Below are 27877 nucleotides of genomic sequence, written 5' to 3'. Positions count from 1 at the left end.
CACTAATTATGTTAATTACTTTGTCAATGGCATCAATTGGCCATTAACAGGTCAGTGGGCGCACAGCTGATTCAGCTGAGCCTCTGCCGACCTGAAAACTGAAATGGGACAGGGTGACTACAGGAGTTCCGACATCATCCCATGTCATTTTATGCGTCGGCGAGCAGACCCCGCCCACTCCCCACTCGCCGATTGGCAAATCCTGGCCATCGTTGCCACATCCATTTAGTGCTTCAAAATGGGATCTGAGATGCGTGTGCACATTTCTGACCAGAATTATGCAATGCCATATCTCAGCAAAGGGGTTTTTGCGAACACATCCAATGAGCACCAACAGCATTTAGGCTACTGAGCTCATGCTGCATATCAGTGAGCAATACAAATTTAAAGCCACCAGTGCCATTTTGGAACTCCACACTAAACAGCCAGAACGTCTTAACCTCGCACAGCTGAACATGATGTTAAACAGCATGAAGGAGCCAGAGCAGTGGCATTTAAAAAGGATCATCCAGTGTTTACATGTTTGATGCTGTATTAGTTCTTCTGGCTGTTGGTGTCTTTGTTTGCTTTTTTGGAAGATTTCTAGACTTGGCTAAACTTTTAGAACTCTTACAAGGCTGGCTGGCTGGCCTCTTAGTGCCATTTAAAATATTCTGGTGGAAGAAGTTGCTACCGGATACGGGTATCTGGGAATTCCTCTGGGAACTAAATGTGATTGAGAGGAAGAGAAGCCATGCAGAGCAGGATAAGCTATTGGAAGGGGCAGGAGGAGAAGGGAAAACCTGGCTGTTAGCAGTGGACCACTTGTGTGAAGGGTCTTCACAAAGCAATCCTCTTACTTCAGTTTCTGAGTGGGGTAGTCTATCAGCTGCCATCACTTCCCAAAAGATAAAATCACTAAAATCTGCCAACTGCTGCAGCAGCTACAGCCTCAGTTCAAAGCAAGGATAGCACTACCTGTGGCTGTCAAGGTGACTAGCATTCTTAAATTTTACTGAGATGAAGACAACAATTCACAATTTTCAGTGCACTATTGTATTAGGGGGGGTCATTGAGGCTTGTTATACAATGAGAACAAATACATCTCATTCCGTCGCTTCATAGTACAGAATTTGAATATTGCTGAAAAGAGAATCATATCGCTGAAGCTTTTTCTCTTGCTTTTTGTCAAAAATGCAAGAATATCAAATTTGAAACAATCACAACAATTTAAACTACAGGGGTGCTGATTACTTGGCAAGTTGATACTGATCGGTCAAGGCGTTGCCAAGGAAAAAGCAATGGGGAACAATAGGCTCCCCAAACTCCTGGGCAATTCTGAAAAGTCACAAGACTTCAACATATTCCTTTTATCTGCAGAGAACAGGTCCTTGCGTATGAATTTTTGTTGCTTCTAACAAGTGTAAACAAGCCACACTACGAATCTCAACAATTTGAACAACAGGTTAAGCAAGCCATTTCGTACTGCTACTACACAGTGGCTACGTGAATGGTATTTTTCACGAACAGGATGCTGCCTTTAGTCCCAAAGGACATTTTGCCTACCACACAATTAAGCAATGTCATGTATAAATATCAGCTTAGCTGCGATGCCAGGCACAAAGGCCATATGTCCTAACGACTGGCTGATTGAATCAAACAGCACATTCCTTCTGTTGTTTGTAACAGACAGAGTACAGATCACACTCATGCAGCTCACGTTTACAAAACCCAAGACGTCTATTGTTAGATTTGCTTCCAAGATTGGGCAGCACTTGCCGAACAATCCTGAGTGCTAATAGCTAAGTTGAGCTCGTAACGTGGCTGATTTATGCTTGCTAGAAGCAACATACATTCATACGTAGTGATCTGTTCTCTGGAAACAAAGGAAATATGTTCAAGCCTTGTACCTTTTTTGAATTGCCTGGGAGCTTGGAGAGCCAAGAGGACCCTGTTGCTTTCCCCATGGCAATGCCATGGCCAATCAGAGTTGACTTGCCAATCAATCTTTTCTCCTGTAGTATAAATTGTTGTGATTGTTTGAAATTTGGCATTCTTGCATTTGTCCTGATGAGTGCAGGTCAAAAATCTATGGCAAAATGTCTCTCATTTCAGAAATATCCAACCATCTCATTCCCATTTGCCAGAGACAAGGAAGAAGAACAAGAATTAGGTTTTGCATTAATTACAGGCTTTGACTGCATGCACATTGCCTGACATGCAACTTCTCTGAATTTTGCCATATTCATCAACAGACATGATTCTATTCCTTCCATATGCAGCTGGTCTACAACCATTGGCAGTATACAAGCAAATTATGATTCTTTCATTCGATGGAGAACTTCTGTTCCATTTTTATTTGAATCTGCTTGGCAAGTCAAAAGTAGCTACTGAATACTACTGTAGCTACTCATGGCTCTAGTTCTACACAAATGTACATTGAGAACCACACTGCCACGAGGAACATTACAGCCGACAATTTGCCTCCTCAAGCAATGTTTTTATGCTGAAGGAGCCCTGAAATACTTAGCTGAATGGCTATTAAAATTGGTGGTGGTATGCAACATGCTGCGCAAGCTGGTTGTTATGAGATGGGCCCTTGCTACCACCTATCAGGCAACAGGCTGATGTCTTGCAGAGTGAATGAGGAGTAAGTTGAAGAGGAGGAGGAGATGGAAGAGGAAGAATAGGAAGGAAGAAAGGAAGAAAAGTTAAAACGTAGACAATTCCCCTTTGCTGAGTATGTGATCAGCTTATTTATGCTAATACCAATAACCTCAACTACACTCTCCCATGTATCTACACTCTACCATTTTTCTCTCACTGACCATCACATCATTTTCTTTCTAACAAGACTCATTGATTCCTTCCTCAGTTCATTGTGAAAATAAAAGTTAATACCAAATGCAAAGTTATGTCTAAATTTATCAAAACAATCACAAAATAATATGTACAAAATTAAAATAATCACCCTTGTGCATTCCTTTATTGCCTCCCATGTGCCTTTGCCTTTCATAGTACTCCTACGAGGTCATAAGCCCAGTGACTGCAGCATGAAAGTGGGAAGGCAACTGACTATTAATTGAGGAGACTGATGATGGCCTTGGAAGACAAACTAGAGCAGCTCTGAACCTCGAGTGCCCGATTTCACATGACAGACAGTTGGGCTGGCTGGCTGGCTAGCAAGTGGAGTGGCAGGAGTCAGATTAAGAATGCTTTTTGTACATTTATTCTGGGATGTAAGTGTCTCTGGCAAGGCCAGCATTTTTGTCCATTCCTAATAACCCTTGAAAAGGTGGTGGTGAGCTGCCATGTAACCAGGTACGCACACATATTGTTAGGAAGGGAGTTCCAGGTTTTTGACCTAGAGATTGTGAAGGAAAGGTGATATAGTTTCAAGTCAGGAGGATGTGTAGCTTGGAGAGAAACTTGAATGTGGTGGGGTTCCTAAGCACCTGCTGTCCTCGTCCTCTAGGTGGCAGAGGTTCTAGGTTTTAAAGTGCTGTTGAGGGAGGCTTGTTGAGTTGCTGCAGTGCATCTTGTAGATGGTAGTCAATGCTGCTACTGTGCGCTTGTTGGGGAGGGAGTGCATGTTTAAGATAATGAATGGGGGTGCCAATCAAATGGGCTGCTTTGTTCTAGATAGTGTTGTGACACTTGTGTCATTATGTTCGTGAACTTATGGAGACGATGGGCATTTTTACTTTTAAAAAATGCATGGCATATGGATAATTTACCTTTACCCAAGATGGAGTCTAGAGGGTCAGGTGACTTTTTGTGATTTCTGCTCAGATAAGAACTAATTCATGTCTTTGAAAAGTCATTAAAGTGTAAATGCCCATGGGTGGAGGACACTTGTTTGAAAAGACATTCAAAATATGAGACCACTAATGTAGTTTACAGCTTCTTTTGTCTGCGTGTTTACTGAAACTCAGACACAATGGTTCCCCCAGACTCAGTGCCTGCAAACTTGAAACCTAACCAAGCGGTATGAAGAAATCACTATAACCAGCAGGTGTGAAAGGCCACCATTCATCTTCCATTGTGTAGTAATAGTTTCTAGAATCATATCATCTGTGTGGATAATAGAAGTATTGATCATGTGGTCAGATAATCAAAACTGAATTGAGGTAACACATCTTATTATTCCAAGGACCAGCCAGGGGCAAGTCAGTCTGCACAAAGGAGTACCACCACCCAGCTAGAATCTTGCCCAACAACCAGTCACACAGGCAGTGAGAGGGGCTAATTTATTTCACCTGCAAGAGTATATCTCTTTTCAACAGCAGCTCAGCCACAAGTTCATATGAAAACCCAGTGACTTTCAAGCTCCAATCATCTTCAGAGAACCAACAGAAGGAATTGATCAGACCTGCAATGTTTCCCATCTTAGGGGACTAATTTAAAACATGTTATTTGATTTTTTTTGTTATTCTATTAATACTCTTAGTGTATGCTTTGTCCCTAGAACTCATCTTTTCCTGTTGCATATACCTGTGTCTTTGAGGGAGTGAGCGCTTTCGTTATTTACATTTCAGGTGTTGTGTAAATAAACATTTGTCTTTTCTTTTGATTTAAACTTACCAGAAAGTCTGCTTCATGTCTATTCTTTAAAGTCACAACACTCAAAAGGTCGTAAACACGCCTTCTAAAATATATATCTTGTTATGGTCAGCCAAAGGGTGAGGGGAAAAGAGAAAGGTTATCCCACCACCTCTCAGCACCCATAACAGCATTGAGCTTCTCGAGTGTTTTTGCAGCTGCACTCACCCAGGCAGGTGGAGAGTATTCCATCACATTCCTGATTTGTGAGTTGGAGCTGATGGACTTGTTTGAGGAGTCAGGATTTAAGTTACCAGCCATAGAATTCCCAACCTCTGACCTGCTCCTGTGGTTACAGTATTTGTATGGCGTGTCTGGTTAAGTTTCTGATTAATGGTAACCCCCAGGATGTTGATGATGGGGATTCAGCAATGGTAATGCTGTTATCCATTAAGGAGAAATAGTTAAATGGCTGCCATCATTAAACAGGACAACAGATTGAGCAACTCTCTCAGAGCAGTGCCTCAGCAGTACTGGTAACTGTTGAACAACAGGTTGCTGAATTGCTATACTTACTTCTTTTAGAACCCAGAGTCATGATGCCAGCAATCTGAGATTCCAAGGCAGCAGTCCAAGCCTTGATGAAAGCTGTATTATGAATATGTAATTTCATGATTTATATGATTTAGGAATATAACTTTTTAGTATGAAGGTTTTTTTTTAAATGTAGGATAAATGAAAGTACCTGGTTTGAAAAGCTGGGAAACAGAACTAAAGTAATTGCAATTCAAATGGTGGCCTCTGTTTATTTGATAAGGTCATGGTTGGAAGTGGGAAAACACTAAACAGCATTATATTATTTTATTTTAGTGTGTGACTGATTTACGAGTCATAGGAATATGAACAATAACCAATGAATACCTGAGTTCTTTATTACAACTTGAACTGGAACATATATGCACACCCATGAGTACCAGAGCACACTTACGCACATCTTATTCTGTTGGTCTACACCCACAATTCCTGGATCATGTAAGATGTGACATCGCTTCTTTCAGTGACAATGGGACGGATACAACTGTCTGAATAAGGGGTTTAAATTATTCCTATGGTTTCCCAGGACAAAGGGAAGTTTGGGGAAATGGAGATAATTAGTTTAAATCTCTATCTGAGACATCCCAGGTTTGTCGCGTTGCCGTGGAGATAGGCTGCAAGAAGGTATTTGTTTTGGTTGGGTTTTATCTGTGTGATTTCTGGCAGAAATAGGCAGTTGAAGTCAGCCTAGAAGCAGCTTTGGGACAAGCAGAGAGAGAACCTGCCAGGAGCTGTAGACCAGTAGCAGAGGGCTATTAGAAACGAAGGGTTATTTCCAATTTTGAGTCACTAAGCAAGAAAGTAGTGAGGCCCATGCTTGAGCTGGAGGTCCACAAACACAAGAATTGGAGGTGAGTGGTGGGTTGCCTAGCTGGAAGCTATTGGAAGGACCCCAAGAAAGATCATACTTCAGAGAATAGCAGGAACATGGAGGATAATCAAAGTGAATTCCTGTAAGCTGTGGCGCATCTTTATTTGGTCCCAGGAGAAGTGAAGGAACCCTCAAAATCCTGTGAAGTATATGGCGACTCTTGGGTGAAAACAAAAGTAGAAAGGGGAGTGTCCCACTGAGGTATTTGGGTTTAAAGTATAGGTTTTTACGAAATATGGTGTTACGTTAGAAGTACCTGTTTTTTATAAACTCCTGCACAGTAAAAGTTTCTTCTTTTTTAAAATGTGAAATTTTATGGCATAACTCTTTCAGTTAATAACTGGAAGCTTGAATTTATTTTTAAATGGTACTGGTCTCTACCAAGATCATAACAGCCGAGGCATTGGTTATCGGTCCCTGAAGCATGATGTTTTCCATGGGTATGTAGATGGAGGTTTGTGACAGGCAACAACAACTGTTGTTTTTCGACTGTAGTCTGATCATTGTACAATATCTGACCTGGACATCCTGCCACATTGCAAAGGATGGGCTCCAAAGTCTGCATAAAGCCCTCTACCAAATTGAAGCCAGTTTCCTCCTTGCTACTTAACATTGGAAAGCCTGTGCAACATGCACCATGCATTTGGTAGAGGACACTAATCAGTCCTGTTCTCTAGCCTGGACCATCAAGGTTCCACATCTGACTCCTCTACAGCAGAATTTGTGTGTGACCTTGCCCTCCAGTGAGTTGGCATCTGTGGTATCCTTGCCCCTGTCTGAGTTCCTGCACACATACATTTGGTGACCTGTCATGTGCAAATCCCTCCTCTATCCTATTCTCTAACAGTTTCAATCTCTGAATTGGAGGCTGTGAGTATAAGGTCGAGTACCAGTTTCCTGTCCCTGGCTCCTCTTGACAGAGAAGGTGCTAGTTCTTAGGAATACGGAATGAACAATGGACAAGGATTAGGCTGTGGTGTGGGGAGAACAAAGTAAGTAGTTTGTGCTTACACTATCCACAGCTTGAGAGTCAGAAGAGAGGAGAATGATAATGAATATATATATACCCTCATCATTGATCTCTCCAGCCAAGTGAACTCCTCCCCATGGTGGGCAGCGTGGACTGAATTATGTGGGGCACTGGATTCCCTGCCCCTTCCCCCACACCCAACTAAAAATTTAGGGGGAAGACCACCGAGGGGAATACAGACTGCCCCACAGCCATTTGACATCCAATCAGAAGTCCTGTCTCAGAGGGCTGCTGGCCAATCAGAAGCCTGCAGCTCTCCAGCTCTTTAGACATGCAGTGCTGGATCATTTAAGTATGTTTGGCAATCTTGCCAAGTGCCAAGCTGGTGGGCGCAGACCGGGGGAGTGGGGGGCCATGGGGACAGGGTGATCTGGCTTGGGGCAGGGGAGGGAGCCTTGGGGAGGATCCTCCGATGGGTCCACGGGTCCCAGTATGCAGGGAAAGTTGCCGGGCTGGTGGTTTGGTGCGGTCCTCCCGTGCTGCCAGCTAAATATTGACGGTGGTGGTTTGAAGCCTTTAGCTAGGCATTAATTGCACATTTAAGAGCATCAATTGGCCTACTGCCAGGTGGGCCACCCAATACCACTCCAACCACTGGTAGAATGTGGAGGCAAGGGCGGGAGTGAAGGTGGCGGGCAGGCTGCAGATGGATTTAACAAGCCTTCAAACCCACCAGCAGAGAAGTATTAAATCCAGACCCATGCATCCTTCACAGGGATTAAAATATGCAGGTTTGTCCTCCTCCAGTCTTTTCCTGCTGCTTATTGTTATGGACCACCTTATCCTGCAATGAGTACATGCTATATATTTGTCTGCTGTGACTATCATCGTTGAATAGCTGCCAATGTGTGAGAGTGATGAGCCCTGGGTCTGAGGCTTGCAACCATGCTAATTGTGTGAAGATGATGCAAAGTATATAAATTGAAGGTTTGAGCACTAATTGAAAGAGGTGGAAAGAATGTTTCCTCTTGTGGGAGAATCTAGAAATAAGGGTCGCTATTTACAACAAAGGGTCACCCATTTAAGACACAGATAAAGAGAATTTTTTTCTCAGAGCGTCATGAGTCTTTGGAACTCATCCTCAAAAGGTGGTGGAAGCAGAGTCTTTGAACATTTTTAAGGCACAGCTAGATAGATTCTTGATAAGCAAGGGCTGAAAAGTTATGAGGGGTTGGTGGGAATGTGGAGTTGACGATGCAATCAGATCAGCCATGATCTTATTGAATGGCAAAGCAGGCTTAAGGGACCAAGTGACCTACTCCTGTTCTAATTCACATGTTCATAGGAAGTTGGTGGGTAGGCAATGGGTGGATATAGTGAATTAAGCAGCTGTTTAGGCTAGATAACCTGTTTGGGTATGGAATTTGAAGAGTGAGCTCACTTACCTTGAAAACTTGTGGCAGATAATTAAATGTCTTCAGCAACACTGCTGTCATTAATCTCTGCCATTACTTCTTCTCAGTGGCTCCTGAGAATGTCTTGAAGACCACTTTGTAGAACACCTCCCTTCAGTCTAAAAGCACAACCCTGAGCTTCCAGTGGCCTGCCATTTTAATTCTTCACCTTGCTGTCACACTGACATCTCTGTCATTGGCCTGCTGCAACATTCCAATGAAGCTCCACGCAAGCTCAAGGAACAGCACCTCATCTTTTGATTAGGCACTTTACAGCCTTCTGGACTCAACATTGAGTTCAACAATTTCAGACCATAATTCTGCTACTCCCCCTTCATATCTCCCCATTCTGTTTCCTTTTCTTTGCCTGTTCCAATCTTAATCTTATTTGTCTCATTTTTGTTTTCGGATGGCAGCTGCTCATTATTCTGCCATTCACACCACCTCTGCACCCATCTTTTGTTTCTTTATTTAGCCCATTACCACTGGCACTGCCCCAGCAACTCTTTTGTCATTTAATGTCACCTGTCTTCCACCCTCTCACATATCTTCCCTTTAGATTTTTTCCACACTTCTGCGTTTCATTTACTTAAAAGATATTACCCTTCTAATTTTTCCCAGTTCTGATGAAAGTCATGGCCTGAAACTGATCCTCAGCAGGTCTGACAGCACCTCTGGAGGAGGAAACTGTGTTCATATTTCAGATCAAGGACCTTTCTTCAGAATGACAGGGGAGCGGCACGAGGTGAATTGCTCCTTCAGAGAGCCAGCACAGACACAATGGGCCGAATAGCCCTCTTCTGCACTGTAACCATTCTAGGATTCTAAGATACAAATGTAATAGGGTTTGTGTGGGGTGGGGGGGGTGTGCAGAGGAAGAACAAAAGGGAAGGTCTGCAAACGGTAGTCACAAAAAAACAAACGATTTGTCCAGAGTGGATGCGAACAGCAGAATAATGAACAGCCTTGTCCAAAAGCATAGAAAAAGAAGGTTATAACCATCACATGGAAAGCAAAACTGAAACAAAATTGGAGGAGAGAGTTTATGGTTGGAATTGTTGAACTTAACATTGAGTCCAGGAGGCTGTCAAGTGGAACACTTCCACATCCTGTGAAAGAATAACAAAAAAGGTCAAAGACAGAGATGTCAATATGAGGACAGAGATGTCAGTGTGAGAGAAAGATGGAGAATTAAAATGGCAGGCTATCGGAAGCTTGTCATGTTTGCAGGCTATACTGAAACGTTAACTCTGTTTTTCTCTCCACAGGTGCTGCCAAACCTGCTGGGTATTTCCAGCATTTTCTATTGTCATTCTCCATTAAGAGGTGCAGGCTGGCTTGTATCAAACTCTTGGTATCATATTCACTGCTGATGAGTGCAGCTAAATGAACAGTGCAGGTATACCTGCTGCATTAGCCCAATAATTTAAATCAGCGGATAGCGCAAATTGAACATGCTGGTTACAGCACCATGAATGGGCCATTGTAACCAGATCCGATCCTCTAGTTATTATGGTTTTATTTAGTGTGTAATAAACCTTTAAGAATAATACTTGTTAGGGAAGATCACATGATCTGTAGTAACCAATAGAAGAGTAGCGCGGGCTACCTCTACAGACAGTGTAGAGATAGAGTTGGAGTTGAAAACACATGTGTAGTTGCTGCTGTTTATATTGTAAATAAACTTAATGTTTCCACTCAAGAATTGTCAACAGTTCAACTCTGTTACAAATAAGCAACTCAGCTACCCAACAGCAAACAGGCGACAAGGATAAAACAGGATTGAACAGAAGAAATCAAGTTAGAAAAAAATCAGCACTGTACCTCACCCAGTGATTGTAAGTAGCAAGCTCCTTTAGAATTGAAGAAGTTATCCTCTCTCAAAATGCCACAACTCAGGAGAATTGATCCTTTTGAGCCAACCACAGACAATTAGTCTCAATACATAGAATGCCTCACGGGCTTTTCTCAAGCAAATGAGATTACGGGGGAAGAAAAGAGGTGAGCGATCCTCTTGAGTACTTGTGGGACCAAAACCTACAGTTTGATTCCAAGTTTGACAGTGCCCCAGTACCACAGATTCAAAAAAGTTTGAAGAATTGGTGGACCTCGTGAAGGGACATTTTCAACCCAAGCCCTCAATCATGATGCAGAAGTTCAGTTTTAATTCATGAAATAGAACCCCGGGTGAAATAATTGCATGCTATGTAGCAAACTTGAAGCAGCTAACAGAACATTGTGAGCTCGGTAAGACTCTAAATGACATGCTCAGAGATCGTTTAGTATATAGTTTGAAAGAGGACACTATTCAGAAAAAATTATTGTCCGAAGCAAATCTGGATTTCAAGAAGGTGCTAGGGATAGCGCTGGCCATGTGATGAGATTCACAAGCAATACAGGGTGCGCAAAATGGCGCCATCCTCCAAATCAGACAGGAAACCTCAGCGGAAAAGGGTGCAAAAAAGTGAGACTCTGCCAAGAAGCGGGAAACAACTAGCCGAAGAATAAAGAAAAAATAACTTAACAGTGAAATCGAAGAATAATTTTAATAGAGTTGGAAACAATCAGTCTTTTAGCGATTGGCAGTTTAAAAAAATCGAATGCTACTATTGTCACAGAAATTACATATGATGACGCAGTGCCAGGACAGATTCAGGTAGGCTTGTAAACAAAAGGAGAAGCCCAATGAAATCTGCTATGTAGAAGAGCCTGAGACAACAAATTCTGACATTTACTTGTTGTTTAATCTGAAGGTTGGAAAAACAGAACCCATATTTGTCACAGTTAGAATGAAAGTGGACGTGGGAGGTTCCACTTCCGTAATTGGGGAACATACTTTCAGATATTTGAATTACGGTGAACATCAATTGGGTTTAGAACAAACAACAGCCAAGCTAAAAATGTACACAGGTGAAGACATTCAAGTAAAAGGCATAAGCAGAGCAACTGTCCATTATGGAAGTCAGTTGGCATAGCTACCCATGATGGCGGTAGCAGGTGACGGGCCAAGACTCCTTGGGTGAAATTGATTAAAGGAGATTAAGTTAGACTGGTCCGAAATCTTCCAGTTGAGAGCAAGTGGGCTACCAGAGCTATTTAGAAAGTATGCCACTGTCTTCAAGAACAAACTGGGAAAAATCCAGGGCCTGCAGACTGTGGATCTGAAAGCAACCCCTCAGTTCACAAAGACGAGACCTGTGCTATACACCCTGAGAGAAAAAGTCGACATTGAGCTGAACTGTCTAGAGAAACTGGGTGTTATACAAGCTGCGCAGTTCTCAGAAAGCCCGACCAAAGTGCCCGAATTTGTGGGGACTACAAACTAACAGTTAACAAAGTAGCCAAACTGGACAGGTACCCCATCCAAAAATTGAAGACCTGTATACCAAGCTGGCAGGAGAGACAACATACATAAAGCTTGACATAAGTCATGATTATCAACAACTAGAATTGGATAATGCCTCTCAGGCATTTGTCACAATTAATATCCAAAGAGGGTTATACCAATATACACAACTGCCTTTCGGTATCTCCTCAGCTTGTGCCATCTTTCAGAGAACAATGGAAAGTTTACTGCAGGGACTGCCCCAGTTATAGTCTATTTAGACGATGTATTGGTGACAGGATTCATTGAAAAAGAGCACTTGGCAAAACTTAGAAGAAGTCTTAAAACATTTCTTGCAAGCTGGAATGCATCTTAAAAAAAAGTGCATGTTCCAAGCGAGGGGAGTAATCTATTTGGGTCACTGGATAGATTCACAGGGCTTCCACCCGGCTGAGGAGCGCCGTAAGAGAGGCACCTGGGCCAAAGAATGCCTCAGAGTTCAAATCATTCGTAGGAATGATCAACTGTTATGGGCAGCTCTTACCCACTTTGTCTACAGTGTTGCCTCCACTGCATTCTCCACTGAAAAAGAACCAATGTTGGTTTTGGGAGGTACCCCAGAAAGAAGCTTTCATAAAGGTGAAGCAATTGTTGCACTCGTTCATTAAGACCAGATGAAAGGATTGGTGCTGACATGTGACCAGAAGCAGTGCTAACTCATCGAATGGATGACGGCACTGGGTGGCCAATAGGTTATGTATAAAGGATGCTTACCATAGTGGAAAAGGGATACTGACAGATAGGCTTTAAACTAGAAAGTGGGGGGGAAGGGAAGGGTAAAACTCCAAGAAGTATGACTAATGGGAAACAAAGCAGCAGGTTAGCATGTGGAGGGTGTGGATTCAACTTCATGGAAAATTATGAAAAAACTGAAAAGAAAGGAGAGCCCAGGAGAGGCTATTAAAGTCTCCAGAACACAACATAGGACAGCGTGTTTGGAAAGGGCTAGGAATCTAACTTCAAGCACACCAGATAAAGGGATGACAATGAGAAGGGGGACGGGAAATACAGGACTGAAGATGTTGTATCTGAATGCACGCAGTATACAAAATAAGGTAAATGAGCTTGTGGCGCAGATTGAAATTGGCAGGTATGATGTGGTGGGCATTACGGAGACATGGCTGCAAGGGGATCAGGACTGGGAGCTAAATATCCAAGGATATACATCCTATCAAAAAGATAGGCAGGTTGGCAGAGGGGGTGGGGTTGCTCTGTTAGTAAGAAATGAAATTAAATCGATGGCAAGAAACGACATAGGGTCAGATGATGTAGAATCTGTGTGGGTAGAGTTGAGGAATCGCATAGGTAAAAAAACCATAATGGGAGTTATGTACAGGCCTCCGAACAGTAGTCAGGATGTGGGGCACAAGATACACCAGGAGATAGAAAAAGCGTGTAAGAAAGGCAAGGTTACAGTTACAGTAGTGGGGACCAAAGAAATGGCGGAGGAACTGAATAGGTACTTTGCGTCAGTCTTTACAGTTGAAGACACGAGTAACATCCCCAAAGTTCAAGAGAGTCATGGGGCAGAGGTGAGTATGGTGGCCATTACCAAGGAGAAGGTGCTAGGAAAACTGAAGGTCTGAAGGTGGATAAATCACCTGGACCAGATGGATTACACCCCAAAGTTCTGAAGGAGATAGCTGAAGAGATATGGAGGCATTAGTGGTGATTTTTCAGGAATCACTGGAGTCAGGGAGGATCCCAGAGGACTGGAAAATTGCTAATGTAACCCCCCTGTTTAAGAAGGGAGTGAGGCAAAAGACGAGAAATTACAGGCCGATTAGCCTGACCTCGGTCGTTGGTAAGATTTTAGAGTCCGTTATTAAGGATGAGATTTCAGAATATTTGGAAGTGCATGGTAAAATAGGGCAAAGTCAACATGGTTTCATCAAGGGGAGGGCATGCCTGACAAATCTCTTAGAATTCTTTGAGGAAATAACGAGTAGGTTAGACAAAGGAGAGCCAATGGATGTTATCTACTTAGACATCCAGAAGGCCTTTGACAAGGTGTCACACGGGAGGTTGCTCAGTAAGATAACAGCCCATGGTGTGAGAGGCAAGGTACTAGCATGAATAGAAGATTGGCTGTCTGGCAGGAGGTAGAGAGTGGGGATAAGGGGGTCCTTCTCAGAATGGCGGCCAGTGACTAGTGGAGTTCCACAGGGTTCAGTGTTGGGACCACAACTTTTCACTTTATATATTAATGATCTAGATGAAGGAACTGAGGACATTCTGGCTAAGTTTGCAGATGATACAAAGATAGGTGGAGGGACAGGTAGTATTGAGGAGGCGGGGAGGCTGCAGAAGGATTTAGATAGGTTAGGAGAATGGGCAAAGAATTGGCAGATGGAATACAATGTGGGGAAGTGAGAGGTCATGCACTTTGGCAGGAAGAGTAAAGGCATAGACTATTTTCTAAATGGGGAGAGAATTCAGAAATCTTGGAGTGCAAAGGGACTTAGGAGTCCTAGTCCAGGATTCTCTTAAGGTTAACTTGCAGGTTGAGTCGGTAGTTAGAAAGGCAAATGCAATGTTGGCATTTATTTTGAGAGGACTAGAATATAAAAGCAGGGATGTGCTGCTGAGGCTTTATAAGGCCCTGGCCAGACCATATTTAGAATATTGTGAGCAATTTTGGCCCCGTATCTCAGGAAGGATGTGCTGGCCCTGGAGAGGGTCCAGAGGAGGTTCACGAGAACGATCCCAGGAATGAAAGGCTTAACATATAAGGAACGTTTGAGGACTCTGGGTCTATACTCGATGGAGTTTAGAAGGATGAGGGGGGATCTGATTGAACGTTACAGAATACTGAAAGGCCTGGATAGAGTGGATGGGGGGAAGATGTTTCCATTAGTAGGAGAGATTAGGACCCGAGGGCACAGCCTCAGAATAAAGGGAAGACCTTTTAGAACAGGGATGAGGAGAAACTTCTTTAGCCAGAGAGTGGTGAATCTATGGAATTCATTGCCACAGAAGGCTGTGGAGGCCAGGTCATTGAGTGTATTTAAGACCGAGATAGATAGGTTCTTGATTGGTAAGGGGATCAAAGGTTATGGGGAGAACGCGGGCGAATGGGATTGAGAAACTTATCAGCCTTGATTGAATGGTGGAGCAGACTCAATGGGCTGAATGGCCTAATTTCTGCTCCTATGTCTTATGGTCTTATGGAAAACAAGGCCTGTCCATCAACCTTGCTGTCAAGAAATTTCACTGGTACGTACACGGCTACCATTTTACAATCTTTTCCGATCAGAAGCCACTGTTAGGTTTGTTTAGTGAGCAAAACACTATACCACCCATAGCCTCAGCCAGAATACAATGATGGGCCTTAATTCTGGCAATGTTGGCATTTAAATGAGCTTGGCAATCAAATCGCAAACGCCGATCCCCTTAGCCATTTGCCTTTACAAGAAAATGATTAACTCGTCCCAGTTCCACAAGAACTTATTTTACTGTTAAATCTCTTAGACTATCTGACAGTATGTGCTCAACAGATTAGGGACTGGACAAGTCGGGACCCAGTCCTATCTCAGGTATGAGAACAAGTGCTACATGGTTGGTCCCAGGAGCCCGTAAATGATTAAAAATGAAACCGTATTTCAACAGAAGATATGAAAGAACCAGTCAGAATGACATCCTATTGTCGGGTGCAAGAGTGAAAGTTCCTCCAAAGGGAAGGGAGCCACTTTTAGTTGAACTACAGTGCCCATCCAGAAATTTCTCGAAAAAAGACCATAGCATGCAGCTATCTATTGTGGCCTGGGATGGATGGCGAAAAAGAGAGTTTAGTAAAGCACTGTGTGCAACATCAGCAACTGCAAAAGTTACCAATTACACCCTTGGGAATGTCCAGGTAGACCCTGGGAGTGGTTACATATTGACTATGTTGGATCTTTCCTGTGAACAATGTTTCTGTTCATTGTCGATGCCCATTCAAAATGGTTGGACGTATATGAGGTGAAGTCACCAATGTTGGGCGCTACAATTGAGAACTTACATAGAGTTTTGCCATTCATGGACTACCAGAGGTGTCAGATAACAGCATCTAGGAGTGCTGAATTTCAACGGTTTATCAGCCTCAACGGTATCATTCATGTGAAGACTGCACCATACCACACTTTCTCAAATGGACTGGCCGAAAGGGCGGTTCAATCATTCAAGGCAGGCATGAAAAATTTAACTGGTAATTCCTTAGCAACCAAGCTAGCACACTTTGTTTTTCATTACAGGGCTACCCCTCACACAACAGGTGTCACGCCTGTGGAGTTACTGTTGAAACACTGTCTCAGGTTGAGACTGAGCTTAATAATGCCAGATTTGGAGGGGATGGTGGAAAGGAGTCAGGGGAGCCAAAAAACTAGACACAACTGGCATAATCACAAGAGGAGATTTACTGTGGGAGAGCTGGTATACATGAAAAACTTCGGGGAAGAACCAAAGTGGTTACCGGATAAAATTAGTGTGGTGATTGGACCTCTATCTTACCACATGGAGATGGAAGGCTGAATCATCCATAAACATGTGGACCACTTAAGGAAGAGAGAGACAAATTATCAAGATATGGTTCCACCAGTGATCACGACCGGGTCAGCGTTTCCTGTTGAAGACGCTCAACCCAGGACTGACATATCTGATGTTCCTGTAAGAGTTGAGGATACAGAACTGCAAGTGCCCACAGAAGCACCTGATGTTCAGGCAACTCCGGAAAAGGAGGTTCCAGAGAGAGAATTTGAAGTTGTGGAGCTGCGATGTTCCACACGTACCATGAAACCACCTGAAAGACTGAACTTGTAAATTCCTTACCCTGTAAATATTATGTTGCCTTGAAAAATGTGTACTTGTAAATATAATATGTATAGCCAAGTTAAAGGGGGAGGAATGTAGTAATTATGGTTTTATTTAGTGTGAAATGTACCTTTAAGAATAATACTTGATAGGGAAGATCACATGATCTGTAGTAACAATAGTAGAGTAGCGCAGGCTACCTCCACAGTCAGTGTAGAGATAGAGTTGGTGTTGAAAACACACGTGTAGTTGCTGCTGAGTATATTGGAAATAAACTTAATGTTTCCACTCAAGAAGAGTCTACAGTTCAACTCTATTACAAAGAAGCAACTCGGCCACCATACACCAGATCCCCATACATATTTCCTGGGGTTGATCAATTTAACTTTCAGGTTGTTCATTGCAGCCTGTCATTGGGTGGTTTGTGCCATGAGGTAAAGCTACTCAGCAAAACTTTGCTGTTTCCCACAGGAAATGGAAAAGCATGAATCAATCATCCTGAGTAACACATACAAATCTCAATTTATTTCCGGCAACTGTAGATCACAGAGCTATTTCTATAGTATAAAATTATGTGCAATGAGATAAAATACCAATGTTAAAAATTATGCACAGCTGCATTGGTCTCGAAAAAAATCTACTTAAATAGAGGCTGTTACAATTCACATCATACACAACATTCCTCCAACAATCATACCAATAATCCAGAGGCACATAATGTAATCAAAGCAAATGAATATGGATGTAGGGTTCACACTTCTGACATGGTGTAACAACAAACGAATGACAACCAAGACTAGCTAATGTTGTTGCAGTAACTTTGATCTTAACATACTTGGCAGCACCTGTCCACAACATGTGGCAATATTTAAAAAAAATATTATATTGCAATCTGTGGCAGTTACATTAAAATGTGTAATAAAGGACATCACCCCAAAAGCTAATGGGCAGAACTTTACCATCCCCCATGGGCAGCTTCGTGGGTGTGGTGTGGTGGTGTGGGCATGTAAAATCCTGAGTGTCATTTTCCCACACCCTGGCACTCCAATTGGCGCCAATTGGAACAGAACTGTTTATGTTATATAAATTCTACAATACTGGTTCTGATTTGGGATGTTAAGTTACAGTACAGGATGGATTCCACAGCTGTTTTAAGTCACCTTCATGACATGTTACCAATGGTTAGACAGTGCTGTGGTTTTGCACTGCCTTTGCTAAGTTGATTGACTTGCAGATTGTCAGAAACATGGTGGCTTCTCACGCTCTGGCAGCAGCAGCAGTGCTACTTTTAATTAGGATCAGCAGTTACACGCTTTATGAAAAACATGTGGCGTAGCAGAGCAGAGAAGAGGAAGAATGGCAATGAATAGCATAAAGTATTCAGCAAAAACATTCAGGCAAACACAAATAGTGGGTCATGAAACATGATATAATTATACGTGACAGTTTAAAGGCTAATAATGAAGAGGTATTAATTGATCAAAGAGTCAGTGTGGATTTGTGAAGAGTAAGTCAAGTCTGAATAAACTACATGAACATTTTGAGGTCACCAGCTTGGTGGATGAGGAAGCATCACGGAGAATATCTAAAACTTATCCCAGAGATTATTAACAAAAAAGAGAATACACAGAACATGAAGTAATCTTCTGAAATTTGCAATTGATTTGGGGGATAAAATGAACATTCTTCTCAGCTTTTCATCAGTTTTTTAAGAACTTGGCTGAAGGAAGAGATAGTAGTATTTCCAAATTTGCAAATGACACTAATTTAAGAGGGATAATAAATTGTGCCAATTGGGGAAACAGGTTGCAAAGGGGCATGGACTATATGAGTGGGCAAAATTACAGCAGATAGTGTTCAATGTAGGGAAGTGCAAGTGGATTTGAGAAAAAACAGAAGCTATGGAGGAGCAAATGGATTTCGGCATTCAGGTACACAAATCACTAAAAACTAGTAGACAGCTGCAAAAAGTAGATCAAAAGGTTACTAGAATGTTGTCCTTTAGGAAATTGGGATTCAAAAGTGAAGAAGTAATGCTTCAGTTGTACAGAGCCTTAGCCAGACTCTATTTGACTACTGTGCTCAGTTTGAACAAAGAACAAAGGAAAGTACAGCACAGGTACAGGCCCTTCGGCCCTCCAAGCCTGCGCCGATCATATTGCCAATAAACTAAAACATTTTGCACTTCTGGGGTCCGTATCCCTCTATTCCCAGCCTGTTTATGTATTTGTCAAGCTGCCTCTTAAACACCACTACTGTACCTGCTTCCACCACCTCCTCTGGCAGCGAATTCCAGACACCCACTACCCTCTGCGTAAAATACTTGCTCCATACATCTCCTCTATATTTTTCTTCACTCACCTTAAATCTACGTCCCCTAGTAATTGACTCTTCCACCCTGGGAAAAAGCTTCTGACTATCTACTCTGTCCATGCCACTCATAATTTTGTAAATTTCTATCAAGCCACCCCTCAATCTCCGTCGCTCTAGTGAGAACAATCCAAGTTTCTCCAACCACTGATAGCTAATAACCTCCACACCAGGCAGCATCCTACTAAACCTTCTCTGCACCCTCTCCAATGTCTCCATATCCTTCTGGTAATGTGGCGTCTAGAATTACACGCAATATTCCGAGTGTGGCCTAACCAAGGTTCTATACAGCTGCAGCATGACTTCCCAGCTTTTATACTCAATACCCCTGCCAATGAAGGCAAGCGTACCATATGCCTTCCTGACTACCTTATCCACCTGCATTGCCACTTTTAGTGACCTGTGGACCTGTACACCCAAATCACTTTGCCCGTCAATGCACTTAAGGGTTCTGCCATTTACTGTATAATTCCTGCCTGTATTAGGCCTTCCAAAATGCATTACCTCATATTTGTCCGGATTAAACTCCACCTGCCATTTCTCCGCCCAAGTCTCCAACCGATCTATATCCCCTTGTATCCTTTGAAAATCCTCTTCGCTGTCTGTAACTCCTCCAACCTTAGTGTCGTCTGCAAACTTACTAATTAGCCCAGTTACATTTTCTTCCAAATCATTTATGCATACTACAAACAGCAAAGGTCCCAGCACTGATCCTTGCGGAACTCCACTAGTCACAGCTCTCCATTCAGAAAAACACCCTTCCACTGCTGCCCTTTGTCTTCTGTGACCAAGCCAATTCTGTATCCATCTTGCCAGCTCACTTCTGATCTCATACGACTTTACCTTCTGTACCAGTCTGCCATGAGGGACCTTGTCAAAGGCCTTACTGAAATCCATGTAGATAACATCCACTGCCCTTCCATCGTTGATCATCTTTGTAACTTCCTCGAAAAACTCGATCAAGTTAGTGAGACACGAGTTCCCCTTCACAAAACCATGCTGCTTCTCACTAATACGCCCGTTTGCTTCCAAATGGTAGTAAATCCCTGTCACGAAGGATCTTCTCCAATAATTTCCCTACCACTGACCTAAGGCTCACTGGCCTGTAATTTCCTGGATTATCCCTGCTACCCTTCTTAAACAATGGAACAACATTGGCCATTCTCCAATCCTCTGGGACCTCACCCGTAGCCAGTGAGAATACAAAGATTTCTGTCAAAGCCCCAGCAATCTCCTCCCTTGCCTCCCTCAGTACTCTGAGGTAGATCCTATCTGGCTCTGGGGACTTAGCTTTGGGGACCAAATTTTGGGAAATACAATGTGGTGTATTAGTCCCATGACTTGTCTACACAGTAGATGATAGGAGTCAGACATGTATACTCAGCCTCCTGGTTAACAATGTCTAAATGTTGTCTTATTTTCAAATAAATAACCCACATTATTGTTTCACTAATCTTTGTCATGCGATTGGTGTGTTTACATCAAATGGAAGAATATAAAAAAATGGCAACATGGTTTTGAAGACTTAATGTTGAGATCAACAACTTCAGACCATGAACTTTCTCCTCCATCTTGACCCCTTTCTAATCCATTTTTTGCTTCCCACAACCCCCTTGCCCACCCCCACCCCCAGCCCCCACCCCCACCTTCACCCTCACAGGGCCATCTGCCATTTGTTCTTATGCTTTGCTCTCACAGGGCACTGACCCTCATTTTGCCTTGAATACATTCTGCTATCTTACCTTTATGCCATTATCAGAACCTTCTTTAGTCTTCAACTTTACAGTTAACACTCCCTTTGTCTTGTGTCTATGACAACTTTGTCAAATTTCTCCTTAGCTCCCACCTTTCCCTGACCTTCCATTTTGCTCCACCTGCCCTAGCCCCTCTTGAACAGTATAAAATCCATCATCTCTCTTCAGCTCTGAAGAAGTCATATGGACTCAAAACTTTAACTCTGTTTCTCTCTCCACAAATGCTGCGAGACCTGCTGAATTTTTCCAGCATTTTCTGTTTCTATTTTCCATCAACTTATGTACAAGATCATGTGCGAGATTCCAGAACTCATCTGCATAACAGGTGACATTGTTGTTGTTAGCACTCATTACCACCTTAACAGGATGTGATGTATTAGTCCTATGACGTGTATTCAGTCTACAGTAGCAGATGGTGGGAGTCAGACATGTATACTTAAACCTCCTAGTTAATATTATTCATATATAGTCTTACCTGCAAATAAAGTACCCACATTATTTTTCCACAAAGCCTTATTGTGTGAGTGGTACTCTTATGCTGAATAGAAGAACATAACAGAGATGAGGCCATGGATGGATTTGAAAACAAGGATGAGAATTTAAAAATTGCAGTTTTGCTTAATTTGGAGCAAATGTAGATCAATGAGCACAAGGGTATTGGGTGAACAGGGTTTTGGGTGCATGTTAGGACACTGGCATCAAAGTTTGGATGGCCTCAAGTTTACAGAAATTGTAAGATGGGAAACAGGCCAGGAATGCATTGAAATAGTCAAATCTAGTTAACAAAGGCATGGATGAGGATTTCAGCACCAAATGAGCTGAGCTAAAAGCAGATTAAGGCAATTATATAGAGGTGAAAATAGATGGCATTGTCTCATCTCAGGGTCAAACACAACACCAAGATTGCAAACAATCTGGTTCAGCCTCAGACAGTTTCCAGGGAGAGGGATGGAGTCAATGGCTATGAAGCAGAAAATGTATTGTGGACCAAAGATATTCAAACATAGGAACATAGTACATAGGAGCATTGTGCATAGGAGCATTGTACTTGGGAGCAGGAGTAGGCCATTTGACTCTTTGAGCCAGTTCTGCCATTCAATAAGCTCATGGCTGATCTGGTTGTGGTCTCAACTCCACTTTGTCATTTGCCCCCATAACTCCTTTATCTATAGGAACATGGAAATGTAGAAACTTTAAAGCCTATCATGTCTGTGTCAGTTGAGAAACAGCTATCTAACCTCGTGCCACTTTCTAACTTTTGGTCTGCAGCCCTGAACATTAGGGAACTTCAAATAAATACCCAAGTATTATTTTTAAATGCGATGAGAGTTTCTGCCTCTACCACCCTTTCAGGCAGTGAGATCCACAAAATCACAGAATCTTTACAGTGCAGAAGGAGGTCATTCAGCCACTGGCTCCCTGAAAGAGCATTCCACCATGTCCCACTTCCCTGCCTTATACCAGTAACTTTGCACATTCCTTCTTTTCAGATAGCCAAACAATTCCCCTTTGAATACGTGCTCAAACTTGCCTCCACCACCCTCTCAAGAAGTTCTTTCTGGTCTCCAATCAGCCTCTGGGTGAAAAAATTTTCCTCACATCACTTTTCCTCCTTTTGCCAATTATTTTGAGTCTGTGCCCTCTAGTTCTTGATGTTCTCTGAATGGGAACAGTTTCTCACTATTTACCCTGTCCATACCCCTCAGGATCTTGAATCCATCAAATTTCCTCTCAGCCTTCTTTTTACCAAGGAAAACAGACCCAACCTCTCCAATCTACCCTCATAGCTACAGTTCTTTATCCCTGGAATCATTCTTGTGAATCTCCTCTGTTCTCTCTCCAATGCCTTCACATCCCTCCTCAAGTATGGCACCTAGAACTGGATGCAGTACTCCAGAGGAGGCCCAACTAGTGTCTTATCCAGGCCCTCACTATCCTCTGGGAAGAGATTTCTCCTGGACTTCTCTTTAATCTTTGTTTTTCTTTAATTTCTCTCTAATATTTAATCCAGTTGATCTAAATCTATGCCACTTCATTATCAATCTCTCTGCTAAGGGAAATAGGTAATTTCTATCCACTCCATCTAGGCCTCTCATAATTTTCAACACCTCAATTAAATCTCCCCTCAGCCTAATCTATTCCAAGGAAAACAACAACAGCCTAACCTCATAGTTAAAATTCTCCATTCCTGACAACAACCTCATAAATCTCCTCTGTACTCTCCTTAGTACGATCATGTCCTGGAACTCCCTTCCTAATAGCACTATGGGTTTAACTACGACACATGGACTGCAGTGGTTTAAGAAGGCAGCTCACCATCAGCTTCTCAAGGGCAACCCGAGATGGGCAATAAATGCTGGCCCAGCCAGCGAAGCCCACATCCCGCGAATGAATTTAAAAAAGGCGAGAAATATTCTACTTGTGGCCTAACCAGTGTTTTATAAACATAACCTCTGTTTATATGCTCAGCTAATGAAGGAAAATATCCTATATGCCTCCTTAACTGACTTTTCTACCTGTCTCAATACATTTAGAGGTCTGTGGACATGTATCCAAGGTTTGCCTGTTCCTTTACAATTCTCAGTACCCTACCATTTATTTTGTAATTCGTTGCTTTGTTTGCCAGCCCAAATGCATTGGAACAATGCATTGAAATGGGCTGAATTAGATTTGCCACTTTTCTGCCCACCTGACCAGTCCATTGATATCTTTCTACAGTCTGCAGCTTTCTTCCTCACTATCAACAACACAACCAATTAGTGCATCATCTTTTCTTAATTCTTTCATGGGATGTGAGTGTTGCTGGCTAGGCCAGCATTTGTTGCCCATCCCTAATTGCCCTTGAGAAGATGGCGCTGAATCATCTTCTTGAACCACTGCAGTCCATCTAGTGTAGGTAGAAGCCAAGGAAGACGGTTGTGGTTGTTAAAGGCCAATCATTTCAGCCCCAAGATATTGCTGCAGGAGTTCTTCAGGGTAATATTCTAGGCCCAACTATCTTCAGCTACTTCATCAATGACCTTCCCTGTGTCATAATGTCAGAAGTGGGGGTGTTTGCTGATGATTGTATAGTGTTCAGTACCATTCCACTAAAGCTGTCTATGTCCATCTGCAGCAAGATTGGGAAAATATTTAGGCTTGGGCTAATAAGTGGAAAATAACATTCGCTCCACACAAGTGCCGGACAATGACAATCTCCAATAAGTGAAAATCTAACCATCTCGCCTTGACATTCAATGGCATTACCATCACTGACCCTCATCAACATTCCTCTGGAGGACTTTGTCCAGTTCTAGGCACCATACTTGAGGAAGAATGTAAAGGCATTGGAGAGAGTACAGAGGCGATTCACAAGAATGATTCCCAGGATGAAGACTTGTAGCTATGAGGATAGATTGGAGAGGCTGGGACTGTTTTCTTGGAGAAAAGAAGGCTGAGAGGAGACTTGATAGAGGTATTCAAGGTCCTGAGGGGTATGGACAGGGTAAATAGTGAGAAACTGTTCCCACTTAAAAGAACATCAAGAACCAAAGGGCACAGATTCATCTACACCATCTATAAAACACAAGTCAGGAGTGTGATGGAATACTCCCCGCTTGCCTGGATGAGCACAGCTCATATGCAGTTGAAAACAAAGCAGCCTGCTTGATCAGCACCCCACCGACCACCTTAAACATTCACTCCCTCCACCACTGGTGCATAGTGACAGTGGTGTGTAACATCTAGAGGGTGCACTGCAACAACTCGCCACACATCCTTTGACAGCACCTTCCAAACCCCTAATCTCTGGCATTTAGAAGTATGAGGGCAACAGACAGATAGGGACAGCACCACCTGAAACTTGCCCTCCAAGCTACATCCATCCTGACTTGGAACAATATCACTATTCCTTCATTGTCATTGCGTCAAAATCCTGAAAGTTCCTCCCTCACAGCAAAAAGAGTATTCCATCACACTCCTGACTTGTGCCTTGTAGATAACGATTTGTGGAGTCAGGAGGTGAGTTACTTACTGCAGAATTCCCAGCCTCTGACCTGCTCTTGAAGCCACAGTATTTGTAGGGCTGCTCCAGTTAAGTTTCTAGGATGTTGATATGTGGGGATTCCGTGATGGTAATGCCATTGAATGTCAAAGTGAGACGGTTGGATTCTCTCTTGTTGGAGATGGTCATTGCCCAGTGCTTGTGTGGCATGAACGTTACTTGCCACTTATCAGCTCAAACTTAAATGTTGTTGAAGATGGGCAGGAATTGCTCTAGTAGAATGGTACTGAACAATATCCATTCATCAGCAAACATCCCCACTTCTGACCTTACTATAGAGGGCAGGTCATTGGTGAAACAGATGTTGGGCCTAGGATAATACTCTGAGGAATACCTGCAGCAGTATCCTGGGGCTGAAATGATTGGCCTTTAACAACCACAACAATCTTCCTTTATGCTTGGTATGACTGCACCAGAGCTTCTTTTTCATGTTTGTAATACCAAAGGAGCAGATACTAAGCCCTGCAGAACCCAACAGGAAACAGCCTTCCAGTTCAAAGACACAACCTTCCACCTTCACTTCCTACCTTGAGTCAATTTTGGATGCAATTTGCCTTTTTCCGTTGGATCACCTGGGTCTTACTTTCCTGATTAGTCTGCCATGTGGAACCTTGCCAAAAGCCTTGTTAAAATCCATTATGGTCTTCATCAAATGAGCCACCCTCATCGAATCTCCTTGTTACCTCCTCCAAATATTCAACCAAGTTAGTAGGAGATAGCCTTTCCTTAACAAATCCTTACTGATTACCCTTGATGAATCCATGCCTTCCTAGATGATTTAAATTTTCTCCCAGAATTTTTCCATTAATTTCCCCACCATTGAAGTGGGGTTGACTAGCCCTTAATTACTTGGTCTATTCCTTCCTCCCTTTTTAAACAGTGATACAACATGACCACCATACCTATATGCAGAGAGGATTGGAAAATGATGGTTGGCACCTCTGCTGTTTCCTCCCTTGCATATCTTAGCAACTTGGAATACAGTCCATCCAAGCCTGGTGATTTATCCACTTTCAAAAAATCTATACCCATTAATATTTCCATTCTCACTATGTTTATACCATCCAACGTTTCACACACTTCCTCCTTAACTATAATGTCTGCATCAACATCCTTTCTTGTGAAGACAGGCGCAAAGTATTCATTAATCATCATTCCCACATCTTCTGCATCCACATACAAGTTATCTTTTCAGCCTCTAATCCACCCTGCCCTTTCTTTCATTATCCTTTTGTTCTTTATGTGCTTATAAAATATTTCTAGGTTTCTTTGGTTTTACTTGCCTATATTATTTCATGTCTTCTCTCTGTTTTCCTAATTTCCTTTTTACTTTCAACTCTGCACTTTCCATGTTCCTCTAGACTGTCCCCTTTTGTGCCTTATCCTATTCTGTCTGCTCTTTGACATCCACAGAGCTGTGGGGGAGGGGTGGGTAGGGTTTACAAAACATAGGGCAGAATTAGCCCCCCCCCCCGTCGGGGGTGGTCGTGTGGGGGTGGGCGGGAGCGGGCGCAAACCCAATCGGTGCCCCCGATCAGTTCCGCGCAGCCATTTTATGTGGGCGGGCCAATTAAGGCCCGCTCAGCATGACACGCACCCGGAAGCGCAGAGCGCTCTCTGTGCGGGCGGGGAGGATTCCCTGAGTTGATGCCTGCGTTCTTTTGCACATGCACGCGAAAGACTGCAGAAATCTTCCTGAGGCATTTCTGTGCCTCAGGGAGATTAATTAAAATTTTTAAAAGCTAAATAAAGATAAGAAAATATTTTAAGACATGTCCCCTCATGTGACAGTGTCACATGAGCTGGCACATGTCAAGGAACATAAATGAAAAACTTAATTTATAAATACTTCATGAAACCTCATCCCACCCGTGGATGAGGTTTCATGAAAAATGCGAAGGCTGCTTGAGCTGTTCGTCTGCCCGTCAACCTTAAGGTTGGATGGGCAGCTCACTTAACTAGTTTAATTAGTTTTTAACAGGCCTTTGACAGTTCGGTGGGAGCGCAGCCGACTTGGGTGCACGCCCGCCGAACTGAAAATCTAAATGATGCACGGTGACATCGGGACGCCTGCCTGACGTCACCGCGCATCATTTTACATGTCGGCAAGCGGGCTCCACTCCTGCTTGCCAACCGGAAAATTCTTCCCATATTTTTCAGACACCTCTCTATCTCCTCTTGAAAGCCTCCCACTGCTCTGACAGTGAATTACCTTTAAGTAGAGACACAAAGATTGGCCGAGTAGTGGATAGTGTAGATAATAGCCATAATCTCCAAAACAATATAGATGGGTTGGTGGAGTGGGCGGTAAAATGGCAGATGGATTTTAACATAGAGAAGTGTGAGGTCATATATTTAGGGAGGTCAAACAGTTACAGGGATTACACAATAAATGGGAATATACTGAGAGGGGTAGATGAAGTGAGAGATCTTGGTGTACAAGTACACAGGTTCCTGAAGGCAGCAGTTCAAGTAGACAAGGTTGTAAAGAAGGCATATGGAATGCTCTCCTTCATTGGCAGAGGTATAGAATATAAAAGTAAGGATATAATGTTGGAATTGCATGAAATACTGGTGAGACCACAACTCGAGTATTGTGTGCAGTTCTGGTCACCACATTACAGGAAGGACGTAATAGCTCTGGAGAGAGTGCAGAGGAAGTTTACAAAAATGTTGCCAGGGTTAGAAAAGAGTAGCTACGAGAAGAGGTTGGATAGTTGGGGTTATTTTCCTTAGAACAAAGAAGGCTGAGAGGTGACTTGATTGAGGTGTACAAAATTATGAAGGGAATAGATAAAGTGGACAGGATAAAATAGTTTCCCTTGATGGAGAATTCTAGAACCAGGGGACATAGATTCAAAACAAGTGGCAGAAGGTGTAGGGGGGGCATGAGGAACAACTTTTTTGCGCAGAGGGTAGTGGGTGTCTGGAACTCGCTGCCCAAGTTGGTGGTAGAGGCAGAAACTCTAAACTCTTTTAAAAAGTACCTGGATCTGCACCTTAAGTGTAAGCTGCAGGGCTATGGGCCAGGTGCAGGAAGGTGGGATTAGAAAGGGTACCTGGATGTCCTCAGGCTGGCATAGACAAGATGGGCCAAATGGCCTCATTCTGTGCTGTAACTTTTCTAT

At 42.9% G+C, this 27877-nt stretch overlaps 1 protein-coding gene across 1 annotated transcript in view; it reads right to left on the bottom strand.

Moving 5' to 3' along the window:
• Positions 1 to 27877, bottom strand: part of zdhhc21 (zinc finger DHHC-type palmitoyltransferase 21) — a 232685-nt gene that overhangs the window by 116877 nt on the left and 87931 nt on the right. The gene's annotated exons all lie outside the window — the stretch shown is intronic.

This window comes from Carcharodon carcharias, chromosome 4 (genome assembly GCF_017639515.1).
Source record: "Carcharodon carcharias isolate sCarCar2 chromosome 4, sCarCar2.pri, whole genome shotgun sequence".
Classification (NCBI taxonomy): domain Eukaryota; kingdom Metazoa; phylum Chordata; class Chondrichthyes; order Lamniformes; family Lamnidae; genus Carcharodon; species Carcharodon carcharias.
The sequence above is the reverse complement of the archived record's forward strand: the minus strand, read 5'-3'. Positions and strand labels throughout refer to the sequence as shown.